The 13422-nt window shown below is 43.0% G+C and overlaps 1 pseudogene; it reads right to left on the reverse strand.

The window, feature by feature from the left end:
* The window catches only part of LOC138319786 (poly [ADP-ribose] polymerase tankyrase-like), a 112898-nt pseudogene that overhangs the window by 35095 nt on the left and 64381 nt on the right, over positions 1-13422 (reverse strand).

Raw genomic sequence — 13422 nt, forward strand, 5'->3', positions numbered from 1 at the left:
CCCGGCTGGGCATCCGTCAAAATAGAAAACATACTGATACTGAGTGTTAGATGTCTGTGTTAACGTAAAATTCAGTAACAGGAAGTACAAAATAGCACTCTTTTGTTCTATTTTACTCACAAAGGATGACACTTCATCTGCTAACGACATGTTCACAAGCAACATTGTTGCAATTCTTATTTCCCATGATCGGAGAAGTGATCATGAATGGCGCACATGTTTACTTTCACTATCGGTATGCTGTATATGATAACACCAGAGGCTATCCGAAGGAAGACTACGTCACTCTTTTGTACTTCCTGTTGCGCATGTGCGGTAAACAGCATTCTGGGCTCTGTCAGCTTGTTACATTACGATTGTATGATGTTACCGATTGATATTAAATTGATATACCAATGCCATTTGCAGTATTGGAGAATAAATCCCTCACATTTCATTATGATTACATTGAAATTTGCTCCATCTGCAGATCGCCCCAAACAACATCGGTAAATTGTACCACTAAGCTAACTCACAAAGTTGATGCGTTCACATAGGAATACGTTAACATACTGTAGGAATACATGTCGAGTATCTAGGTACGGATCGGATACTTAAATTCGGGTACACGAGGACAAAATTTAGTACCCATACCAACCCTACTTATACATACTTAAATCCTGTCAATTCCTTTATTTAGTGTTATCTAAACTAGAAGTTCATCCTATATGCAAATGATTGGCGAGAATTTAGGTCATCGATCGCTATCATTCATGCAAATTATTCTCACTATTTTCCATTAATAGACAATGATATTATAGATTTGGACACATTTTTGAAACTATAACACTTAAGGAAATACTACAGATTTTTTTCATGCAATCATAATTACACCATGACAGCATATTTGCTTTAGAAAGCGGATTTTTTGGACCTGAGGTGTAGTACTTTTTCACGCTAGGTGGTGTCGTAGTCGAAAAGGCATTTCCGGTCTCGCATGCAATGACAATACGCTGTAAGGCTATATAGCCTTAAGCGTAATAAAATCTTTCTACAACGTTAAATGAGACTTTTCTAGAACAATGTTCTAGAATAATGTTCTAGAACAATTCTTGAGCTATTCTTGAATTGAAAACTGGAGGAGTTCTAGGACAGTTCTAGAACTGTTATAGAATTATTCTAAAGAAATTCTACAATCGTTCTACAACGTTTTCTATAACGATGCTCTAGAACTGTTCTAGAACAGTGTACTAGAATTGTTCTAGAACAGTGTTCAAGAAATTGTTCTAGAGTAATGTTCTAGAACAATTCTAGAAATATTCTGGAATTGAAAACTGGAGCAGGTCTAGAACATTTCTAGAAAAGTTTCAGAACATTTCTGAAAAAGTCTCATTTAACATTGTAGAACTGTTCTGGAACAGTTGTAGAACAGTTCTAGAACTTTTTAAAGCGTTTCTAGAACTTTCATTAGATAATCTAGAAAGCATGCACTTTCATGAAGGATGTTGGATGAGAAAATACTTATAATTTGTAATCAGTACCTGGTAGACTTTTTGATGGTATTATTTCGCGATACTAAAGGTAAAATGAGACATAGCACCTCGTCTGATGTCTGATTGACGCTAGCAAAAAAGCAAAAAAGGTACCAAATTTAGTCACCTTTTACGATCATGCAATGGGTATAACAGGTGCAATTCTAACACCCTACCCGAGACGATGGCAACAGTGATGGCTCCTTTAACAATCGGCAAAGGACACATACTGTCATATTTATTACCTTAATGCTTATACAGTTTCTGGAATGCAACATGGCATTGTGTATATGTTAAATCATAACTGTCAGTATTATATGTCCCACTGTTTCAAAACAGATAAGTAGAATTTCTGAAAAATATTATAAACATGAGTTTATGATGATAACTTAAAGGTTTGGTTGAAATACGCAACTCATCATCACATTCTACTCTTACAGTAAAGTCGGTAATATTTGACAGTGTACTCTCAGTACTTTGATATTATGGAAAAAAAAACGGGGGGTAGACGAAATAAACCTAAAAAAACATGGCATATCCAGTCATTCATCAACTTGAGCTGTTTATGGTGAAAAGATGATAACCTAAATATAATTTTAAATATCAAAATTTTAGGGTATTCGAGCAGTGCCTTACTTATTCTGTTGCTTAAACGAAAAATTAAAAACTTCAAAAAGTCGTATTTTCTGTCAAATTTGATATTTACGTTCCATTTATGATAAAATGATATATGACACAGCCAAGTGTGATATGTCGTTATAAAGGCAATTTTATGTGGTATTTTTAATCATAAGAAAAACGTGATTTAAGTGTTCTTACTATGACTTATGCCAGGTAAAAGGCCCAATAGGCTTTAAATTTACCAGTGTTAATGTAGGGGGCGCTGTAGTCCTAATAATGGTTCAATCAGGTTTTAAGTATTATAGACATATGTGTATTAATGCAATTAACTAATTTAAATTCAAAAATCAAAAAAATTATCGTGGGCGGATTTTCACCCTATATGCAACACCTCCTTTTAGCTTATTAGACCCTTGTGACCTTGAATGAAGATCAACTCCATTCACGCGAACAGACTTGGTAGCCATTCCCAATATCAGGTCTCCAGGGCTCTTAGTTATTCACAAGAGGTTGCTAAAGATTTCAGCCTATTTGACTCCTGTGACCTTGAATAAAGGTCAAGGTCATTCATTTGAGCAAACTTGGTGGCCATTCATCCCTGTATGTCACAGGCCCAATATCATGTCTCTAGGCCTTTTAGTTATTCACAAGAAGTTGCTTAAATATTTAATCTATTTGACCCCTGTGAAACTAAAATGAAGGTCAAGGTCATTCATTTAAGCAAACTCGGTAGCCCTTCATCCCATTATGCCGCAGGCCCAATATTAATACCCTTGAGCCTTTTGGTTACTGAGAAGAAGTCGTTTGAATGAAAAGTTTACGCACTACAGACGGCGCAAGACGACATACAATGCATGATGACAATAGGTCATCCTGACCCTTTGGGAGGTATATATTTCTATCTTTCTCTTTTTAAACCATTATCAACTATAAATGTGACTGTACATACCTCTATAACCTTACTATCTAACGTGGTATTATCCAGAACCATATGTGCTACACCCTGCAGCTCCTTCTTAATGGCCTCCTGTTAAAACAAACAATTCATTTATATCTCTCCAAATCCAAGATAAAATTTAATACACAACAGGAACACCAAATATACATTGGTTACGAAGTATCCACAATGAAAACGAAATCACTTGAATTTGATCATTTAACAGACCACAAACCTGGAATATAGTGTAAGTTTTCGTCTCATCTTTCTCTGGGATTCGCTCAGGCTTCCATTTCCAGGATGGTTTCTTGTTCTCATCGTCCTTTTTCTTCTCTGGTGGCGCAATGATCACCTTATCACCTACGTTGGCACCTTTCTGTATTAACATGATAGCACAGCTGTAGAACAGAAAACAAAGCCAGGTTTAACATCATATACACACAGAGATCATCTCTGTATTAAATACTGTGGAACCCAAAGTAGAACAAAACAATCTTACATGGAGTTAATTCACAATTTATCTTTTAGATATTTAGAAATATACAAACAAGTCACAAATACATATATTCTTAGACTGATATCATTCACAAAAAGCCCTTGATTTTACAAAATGAAGATAAAATGCACCGAAACACTAGATGAGTGATGAAGAAGAGATTGTGTATGTGATAGTGAAATATCAGTTACCTGTCATGACCTTTGTTGACTGCCAGAGATAGTGGGGTGTTGCCCTCTTTATCCCTTCGATTCACTTCAGCTTTCCTCTGAAAATTCAATTATTCTTAATAAAACTGTTTCAAACATTTTATAGATTATATATACAGCAAACCAGAAAATATATTATTGACAAAATACAACAAGTGTTGGGGGTGTCACTTGTGTAATAGCTCGCTCCCTGGGACAGTAGGTCCCACAGCAGGAGGATGATGCTGTGAGGTACCCAGCGCCATAAATAACAGGGCCTCTCATCGGCTATCGTGGCCACTGAAAGGCGGGGCATATGTTACCTTGTTCTGCACTTTACCTTTGTCTGATCTTGTGTCAGGCTGATAAAAATACATTTCTCGGACAATACCCATATGTAAATGTATTGTACTAACAAGTATGATCAATTTTCAAATAACAAATCTGCTGATTATAATGTTGCGTCAACTTTAAGTGGCAAAATCAAATGCAAACATAACGCACACATAATTCTTTTCAAACATACTGCCATGTTCCGGAAACCGTGACAAAATGAAACAATTGACAGGTAAAAAGTTTTGAAGTTAAAAAAAGTCAACAAACTCAGAATAAACATTGTGGAACACCAGTATCATTTGGTTTTTACCTAGAATAATTTTTCAAACTAGAGTTAAACAAGAGGCCCAGAGGGCCTGTATTGCTCACCTGGTTTGTAATGCCAAGTAATGTTCTGAATACAGGTTCATTGTTTCTTTTATGAAGAAATTTTAATATTAACCTCTAAATCCCCTATTGGGCCCCACCCCTCCTGCCCCCAGGGGGTCAGAGCCAAAATTTATACAAGTTCTGTTCATCTTCCCCCAAGGATGTTTATGGCCAAATTTGGTCACAATCCAAGCAAAACTCTAGGATAAGTAGCGATTTATAGGATTTACCTCTATTTCCCTTATTGGGCGCCCCCCCCTCCTGCCCCCGGAGGGTCAGAGCCAAAATTTATACAAGTTCTGTTCTCCTACCCCCAAGGATGTTTATGGCCAAATTTGGTTACAATTCATGTAGAACTCTATGACTAGTAGCGATTTATAGGATTTACCTCTATTTCCCCTATTGGGCCCCGCCCCTCCTGCCCCCGGGGGGTCAGAGCCAAAATTTATACAAGTTCTGTTCCCCTTCCCCCAAGGATGTTTGTGGCCAAATTTGGTTACATTCCATTCAGAACTCTATGACTAGTAGCGATTTAAAGGATTTACCTCTATTTCCCCTATTGGGCCCCGTCCCTCCTGCCCCCTGGGGACCAGAGCCAAAATTTATACAAGTTCTGTTCCCCTTCCCCCAAGGATGTTTGTGGCCAAATTTGGTTACATTCCATTCAAAACTCTATGACTAGTAGCAATTTAAATGATTTATCTCTATTTCCCCTATTGGGCCCCGCCCCTCCTGCCCCAGGGGGGTCAGATTCAAAATTTATACAAGTTCTGTTCCCCTTCCCCCAAGGATGTTTGTGCAAATTTGGTTACAATCCATGCAGAACTCTAGGACAAGTAGCGATTTATAGGATTTACCTCTATTTCCCCTATTTGGCCCCGCCCCTCCTGCCCCAGGGGGGTCAGGGTCAGCCAAAATTTATACAAGTTCTGTTCCCCTTCCCCCAAGGATGTATCTTGCCAAATATGGTTGCAATCCATGCAGAACTCTAGGACAAGTAGCGATTTATAGGATTTACCTCTATTACCCCTATTGGGCTCTGCCCCTCCTGCCCCAGGGGGGTCAGAGCCAAAATTTATACAAGTTCTGTTCCCCCTCCCCAAGGATGTGTGTGGCCAAATTTGGTTACCATCCATGCAGAACTCTAGGACAAGTAGCGATTTATAGGATTTACCTCTACTTCCCCTATTGGGCCCCGCCCCTCCTGCCCCCGGGGGGTCAGAGCCAAAATTTATACAATTTCTGTTCCCCCTCCCCCAAGGATGCTTGTGGCCAAATTTGGTTACAATCCATGCAGAACTCTATGACTAGTAGCGATTTAAAGGAAATGTTGACGGACAGACGGACGGACGGACGGACGGACGGACGGACGGACGACGGACGGACGGACGGACGGACGGACGGACGGACGCGGACGCCGCGCCATGACATAAGCTCACCGGCCCTTTGGGCCAGGTGAGCTAAAAATCTGTGAAATCATCTTTCATAGTAAACAAGAGGCCCAGAGGGCCTGTATCGCTCACCTGGTTTGTAATACCAAGTAATGTTCTGAATACAAGATCATTGTTTCTTTTCTGAAAGAATTGAATATTTACCTCTAATTCCCCTATTGGGTCCCACTATTTCTGCTCCAGGGGGTCAAAGCCAAAATTTATACGAATTCTGTTAACCCTAAGGATGTTTCTGGCCAAATTTGGTTACAATCCATGCAGAACTCGGACAAGTAGCGATTTTTAGGATTTACCTCTATTTCCCCTATTGGGCCCCGCCCCTCCTGCCCCCAGGGGGGTCAGAGCCAAAATTTAAACAAGTTTTGTTACCCTTCCCAAAAGGATGTTTGTGGCCAAATTTGGTTACAATCAATGCAGAACTTTAGGACAGGTAGCGAATTATAGGATTTACCTCTATTTCCCCTATTGGGCATGCCCCTCCTACCCCCAGGGGATCAGAGCCAAAATTTATACAAGTTCTGTTCCCCTTCCCCCAAGGATGTTTCTGGCCAAATTTGGTTATAATCCATTCAGAACTCTTGGATAAGTAGCGATTTATAGGATTTACTTCTATTTCCCCTATTGGGCCTCGCTGCTCCTGCCCCCAGGGGGGGTTAGAGCTAAATTTTATACAAGTTCTGTTCCCCTTCCCCCAAGGATGTTTCTGGCCAAATTTGGTTACAATTCATCCAGAACTCTTGGACAAGTAGCGATTTTTAGGATTTATCTTTATTTCCCCTATTGGGCCCCGCCCCTCCTGCCCCCAGGGGGGTCAGATCCAAAATTCATACAAGTTCTGTTCCCCTTCCCCCAAGGATGTTTGTGGCTAATTTTGGTTACAATCCATGCAGAACTCTAGGACAAGTAGCGTTTTAAAGGATTTACCTCTATTTCCCCTATTTGGCCCCGCCCCTCCTGCCCCAGGGGGGTCAGATTCAAAATTTATACAAGTTTCTGTTCCCCTTCCCCCAAGGATGTATCTTGCCAAATATGGTTGCAATCCATGCAGAACTCTAGGACAAGTAGCGATTTATAGGATTTACCTCTATTACCCCTATTGGGCTCCGCCCCTCCTGCCCCAGGGGGGTCAGGGTCACCATTTATTGCAAAATCTGATCCCCTTCCCCTAAGGAATTTTCTGGCCAAATTTGGTTGCAATCAATGCAGAGCTCTAGGACAAGTAGCGATTTATAGGATTTACCTCAATTACCCCTGTAGGGCCCCGCCCCTCCTGCCCCACGGGGGTCAGGGTCACCATTTATGCAAAATCTGATCCCCTTCCCCTAAGGAAGTTTCTGGCCAAATTTGGTTGCAATCCATGCAGAACTCTAGGACAAGTAGAGATATATAGGATTTACCTCAATTACCCCTATTGGGCCCCGCCCCTCCTGCCCCAAGGGGGTCAGGGTCACCATTTATGCAAAATCTGATCCCCTTCCCCTAAGGAAGTTTCTGGCCAAATTTGGTTGCAATACATGCAGAACTCTAGGACAAGTAGCGATTTATATAGGATTTACCTCTCTTACCCCTATTGGGCCCGCCCCTCCTGCCCCAGGGGGGCATATAACCATCCTCTACAGGGTCCAGCTGGGAGGTGGCAACAGAGGGTCCCTGGGATAATACCAATATAAACATATACTCTACAGGGTCCAGCTGGGAGGTGGCACAGAGCCCTGGATAATACAATATAACATATTACTCTACAGGGTCCAGCTCGGGAGGTGGCACAGAACCTTGATAATACAATATAACATATACTCTACAGGGTCCAGCTGGGAGGTGGCACAGAGCCTGGGATAATACAATATAAACATATATACTCTACAGGGTCCAGCTGGGAGGTGGCACAGAGCCTGGATAATACAATATAACATACTACTCTACAGGTCCAGCTGGGAGGTGGCACAGAGCCGTGGATAATACAATATAAACAAATATACTCTACAGGGTCCAGCTGGGAGGTGGCACAGAAACCTGGATAATACAATATAACATAATACTATCTACAGGGTCCAGCTGGGAGGTGGCACAGAGCCTGGGATAATACAATATAACATATACTCTACAGGGTCCAGCTGGGAGGTGGCACAGAGCCTGGATAATACAATATAACATATACTCTACAGGGTCCAGCTGAGGAGGTTGGCAACAGAGCCTGGATAATACAATATAACATATACTCTACAGGGTCCAGCTGGGAGGTGGCACAGAGCCTGGATAATACATTATAACATATACTCTACAGGGTCCAGCTGGGAGGTGGCACAGAGCCTGGATAATACAATATAACACATTACTCTACAGTGGTCCAGATGGGAGGTGGCACAGAGCCTGGATAATACAATATAACATATACTCTACAGGGTCCAGCTGGGAGGTGGCACAGACCCTGGATAATACAATATAACGAATAACATATACTCTACAGGGTCCAGATCTGGGAGGTGGCACAGAGCCTGGATAATACAATATAACATATACTCTACAGGGTCCAGCTGCGGAGGTGGCACAGAGCCTGGATAATACAATTAATACATATACTCACAGGGTCCAGCTGGGGAGGACATTGGCACAGAGTCTGGGATAATACAATATAACAAATACTCTACAGGGGTCAGCTGGGAGGTAGCACAAAGCACTGGGATAATACAAGATAACTATACTCTACACATACTACTAACATATACAGGGTCCAGCTGGGAGGTGGCACAGAAGAGCCGGATAAATACAATATAACAGGGTAGGTGGCACAGAGCCTGGACATACAGGTTCTCTAAACAGGGTCCAGCTGGGAGGGTGGGAACCTGGATAATACAATATAACATATACTTCAGGGGTACAGCTGGAGGTGGGCACAGAGATCCTTGGATAATACAATATAACATATAATCTATATACTCTACAGCCGGGTACAATATAACAAATTACCTACAGGTTCACCCAGCTGGAGGTGGCACAGAGCCTGGATAATACAATATAACATATACTCTAACAGGGTCCAAGCTGGGGAGGTGGTCACAGATTCTGGATAATACAATATTAACATATTTACTCTACAGGGTCCAGCTGGGAGGTGGCACAGAGCCTGGATAATACAATATAACATATTACTCTACAGGGTCCAGGGAGGTGGCACAGAGCCTGGATAATACAATATAACATATACTCTACAGGGTCCAGCTGGGAGGTGGCACAGAGCCTGGGATAATACAATATAACAATATACTCTACAGGGTCCAGCTGGGAGGTGGCACAGAGCTGGGGGATAATACAATATAACATATACTCTACAGGTCCAGCTGGGAGGTGGCACAGACCCTGGATAATACAATATAACATATACTCTACAGGGTCCAGCTGGGAGGTGGCACAGAGCCTGGATAATACAATATAACATTTATACTCTACAGGGTCCAGCTGGGAGGTGGCACAGAGCCTGGATAATACAATATAACAATATACTCTACAGGGTCCAGCTGGGAGGTGGCACAGAGCCTGGATAATACAATATAACATTATACTCTACAGGGTCCAGCTGGGAGGTGGCACAGAGCCTGGATAATACAATATAACATATACTCTACAGGGTCCAGCTGGGAGGTGGCACAGAGCCGGGATAATACAATATAACATTTACTCTACAGGGTCCAGCTGGGAGGTGGCACAGAGCCTGGATAATACAATATAACATATATACTCTACAGGGTCCAGCTGGGAGGTGGCACAGACCCTGGATAATACAATATAACATATACTCTACAGGGTCCAGCTGGGAGGTGGCACAGAGCCTGGATAATACAATTATAACATATACTCTACAGGGTCCAGCTGGGAGGGTGGCACAGAGCCTGGATAATACAATATAACATATACTCTACAGGGTCCAGCTGGGAGGTGGCACAGAGCCGGGATAATACAATATAACATATACTCTACAGGGTCCAGCTGGGAGGTGGCACAGAGCCTGGATAATACAATATAAACATATACTCTACAGGGTCCAGCTGGGAGGTGGCACAGAGCCGGGATAATACAATATAACATATACTCTACAGGGTCCAGCTGGGAGGTGGCACAGACCCTGGATAATACAATATATAACATTATACTCTACAGGTCCAGCTGGGAGGTGGCACAGAGCCGGGATAATACAATATAACATATACTCTACAGGGTCCAGCTGGAGGTGGCACAGAGCCTGGATAATACAATATAACATATACTCTACAGGGTCCAGCTGGGAGGTGGCACAGAGCCTGGATAATACAATATAAACAAATACTCTACAGGGTCCAGCTGGGAGGTGGCACAGAGCCTGGATAATACAATATAACATATACTCTACAGGGTCCAGCTGGGAGGTGGCACAGAGCCTGGGATAATACAATATAACATTATACTCTACAGGGTCCAGCTGGGAGGTGGCACAGACCCTGGATAATACAATATAACATATACTCTACAGGGTCCAGCTGGGAGGTGGCACAGAGCCTGGATAATACAAAATAACATATACTCTACAGGGTCCAGCTGGGAGGTGGCACAGAGCCTGGATAATACAATATAACATATACTCTACACATGCTGGAGGTGGCACAGAGCCTGGATAATCAATATAACATATACTACGGGGTCCAGCTGGGAGTAGCACAGAGCCGGGATAATACAATATAACATATACTCTACAGGGTCCAGCTGGGAGGTGGCACAGAGCCTGGGATAATACAATATAACAAATACTCTACAGGGTCCAGCTAGGAGGTGGCACAGAGCCTGGATAATACAATATAACATATACTCTACAGGGTCCAGCTGGGAGGTGGCACAGAGCCTGGATAATACAATATAACATATACTCTACAGGGTCCAGATGGGAGGTGGCACAGAGCCTGGATAATACAATATAACATATACTCTAACAGGGTCCAGCTGGGAGGTGGCACAGAGCCTGGATAATACAATATAACATATACTCTACAGGGTCCAGCTGGGAGGTGGCACAGAGCCTGGATAATACAATATAACATATACTCTACAGGGTCCAGCTGGGAGGTGGCACAGAGCCTGGATAATACAATATAACATATACTCTACAGGGTCCAGCTGGGAGGTGGCACAGAGCTGGGATAATACAATATAACATATACTCTACAGGGTCCAGCTGGGAGGTGGCACAGAGCCGGGATAATACAATATAACATATACTCTACAGGGTCCTGCTGGGGGTGGCACAGCCTGGATAATACAATATAACATATACTCTACAGGGTCCAGCTGGGAGGTGGCACAGAGCCTGGATAATACAATATAACATATACTCTACAGGGTCCAGCTGGGAGGTGGCACAGAGCCTGGATAATACAATATAACATATACTCTACAGGGTCCAGCTGGGAGGTGGCACAGAGCCGGGATAATACAATATAACATATACTCTACAGGGTCCAGCTGGGAGGTGGCACAGAGCCGGGATAATACAATATAACATATACTCTACAGGGTCCAGCTGGGAGGTGGCACAGAGCCTGGATAATACAATATAAACATATACTCTACAGGGTCCAGCTGGGAGGTGCACAGAGCCGGGATAATACAATATAACATATACTCTACAGGGTCCAGCTGGGAGGTGGCACAGAGCCGGGATAATACAATATAAAATATACTCTACAGGGTCCAGCTGGGAGGTGGCACAGAGCCTGGATAATACAATATAACATATACTCTACAGGGTCCAGCTGGGAGGTGGCACAGAGCCTGGATAATACAATATAACATATACTCTACAGGGTCCAGCTGGGAGGTGGCACAGAGAGCCGGGATAATACAATATAACATATACTCTACAGGGTCCAGCTGGGAGGTGGCACAGAGCCTGGATAATACAATATAACATATACTCTACAGGGTCCAGCTAGGAGGTGGCACAGAGCCTGGATAATACAATATAACATATACTCTACAGGGTCCAGCTGGGAGGTGGCACAGAGCCGGGATAATACAATATAACATATATACTCTACAGGGTCCAGCTGGGAGGTGGCACAGAGCCTGGATAATACAATATAACATATACTCTACAGGGTCCAGCTGGGAGGTGGCACAGAGCCTGGATAATACAATATAACATATACTCTACAGGGTCCAGCTGGGAGGTGGCACAGAGCCTGGATAATACAATATAACATATACTCTACAGGGTCCAGCTGGGAGGTGGCACAGAGCCGGGATAATACAATATAACATATATACTCTACAGGGTCCAGCTGGGAGGTGGCACAGAGCCTGGATAATACAATATAACATATACTCTACAGGGTCCAGCTGGGAGGTGGCACAGAGCCTGGATAATACAATATAACATATACTCTACAGGGTCCAGCTGGGAGGTGGCACAGAGCCTGGATAATACAATATAACATATATACTCTACAGGGTCCAGCTGGGAGGTGGCACAGAGCCTGGATAATACAATATAACATATACTCTACAGGGTCCAGCTGGGAGGTGGCACAGAGCCTGGATAATACAATATAACATATATACTCTACAGGGTCCAGCTGGGAGGTGGCACAGAGCCTGGATAATACAATATAACATATATACTCTACAGGGTCCAGCTGGGAGGTGGCACAGAGCCTGGATAATACAATATAACATATACTCTACAGGGTCCAGCTGGGAGGTGGCACAGAGCCTGGATAATACAATATAACATATACTCTACAGGGTCCAGCTGGGAGGTGGCACAGAGCCTGGATAATACAATATAACATATACTCTACAGGGTCCAGCTGGGAGGTGGCACAGAGCCTGGATAATACAATATAACATATACTCTACAGGGTCCAGCTGGGAGGTGGCACAGAGCCGGGATAATACAATATAACATATACTCTACAGGGTCCAGCTGGGAGGTGGCACAGACCCTGGATAATACAATATAACATATACTCTACAGGGTCCAGCTGGGAGGTAGCACAGAGCCGGGATAATACAATATAACAATATACTCTACAGGGTCCAGCTGGGAGGTAGCACAGAGCCGGGATAATACAATATAACATATACTCTACAGGGTCCAGCTGGGAGGTGGCACAGAGCTGGGATAATACAATATAACAAATACTCTACAGGGTCCAGCTGGGAGGTGGCACAGAGCCTGGATAATACAATATAACATATACTCTACAGGGTCCAGCTGGGAGGTGGCACAGAGCCTGGATAATACAATATAACATATATACTCTACAGGGTCCAGCTGGGAGGTGGCACAGAGCCGGGATAATACAATATAACATATACTCTACAGGGTCCAGCTGGGAGGTGGCACAGAGCCTGGATAATACAATATAACATATACTCTACAGGGTCCAGCTGGGAGGTGGCACAGAGCCTGGATAATACAATATAACATATACTCTACAGGGTCCAGCTGGGAGGTGGCACAGAGCCGGGATAATACAATATAACA

The sequence above is a fragment of the Argopecten irradians genome, chromosome 3 (genome assembly GCF_041381155.1).
Source record: "Argopecten irradians isolate NY chromosome 3, Ai_NY, whole genome shotgun sequence".
Taxonomy (NCBI): Eukaryota; Metazoa; Mollusca; class Bivalvia; order Pectinida; family Pectinidae; genus Argopecten; species Argopecten irradians.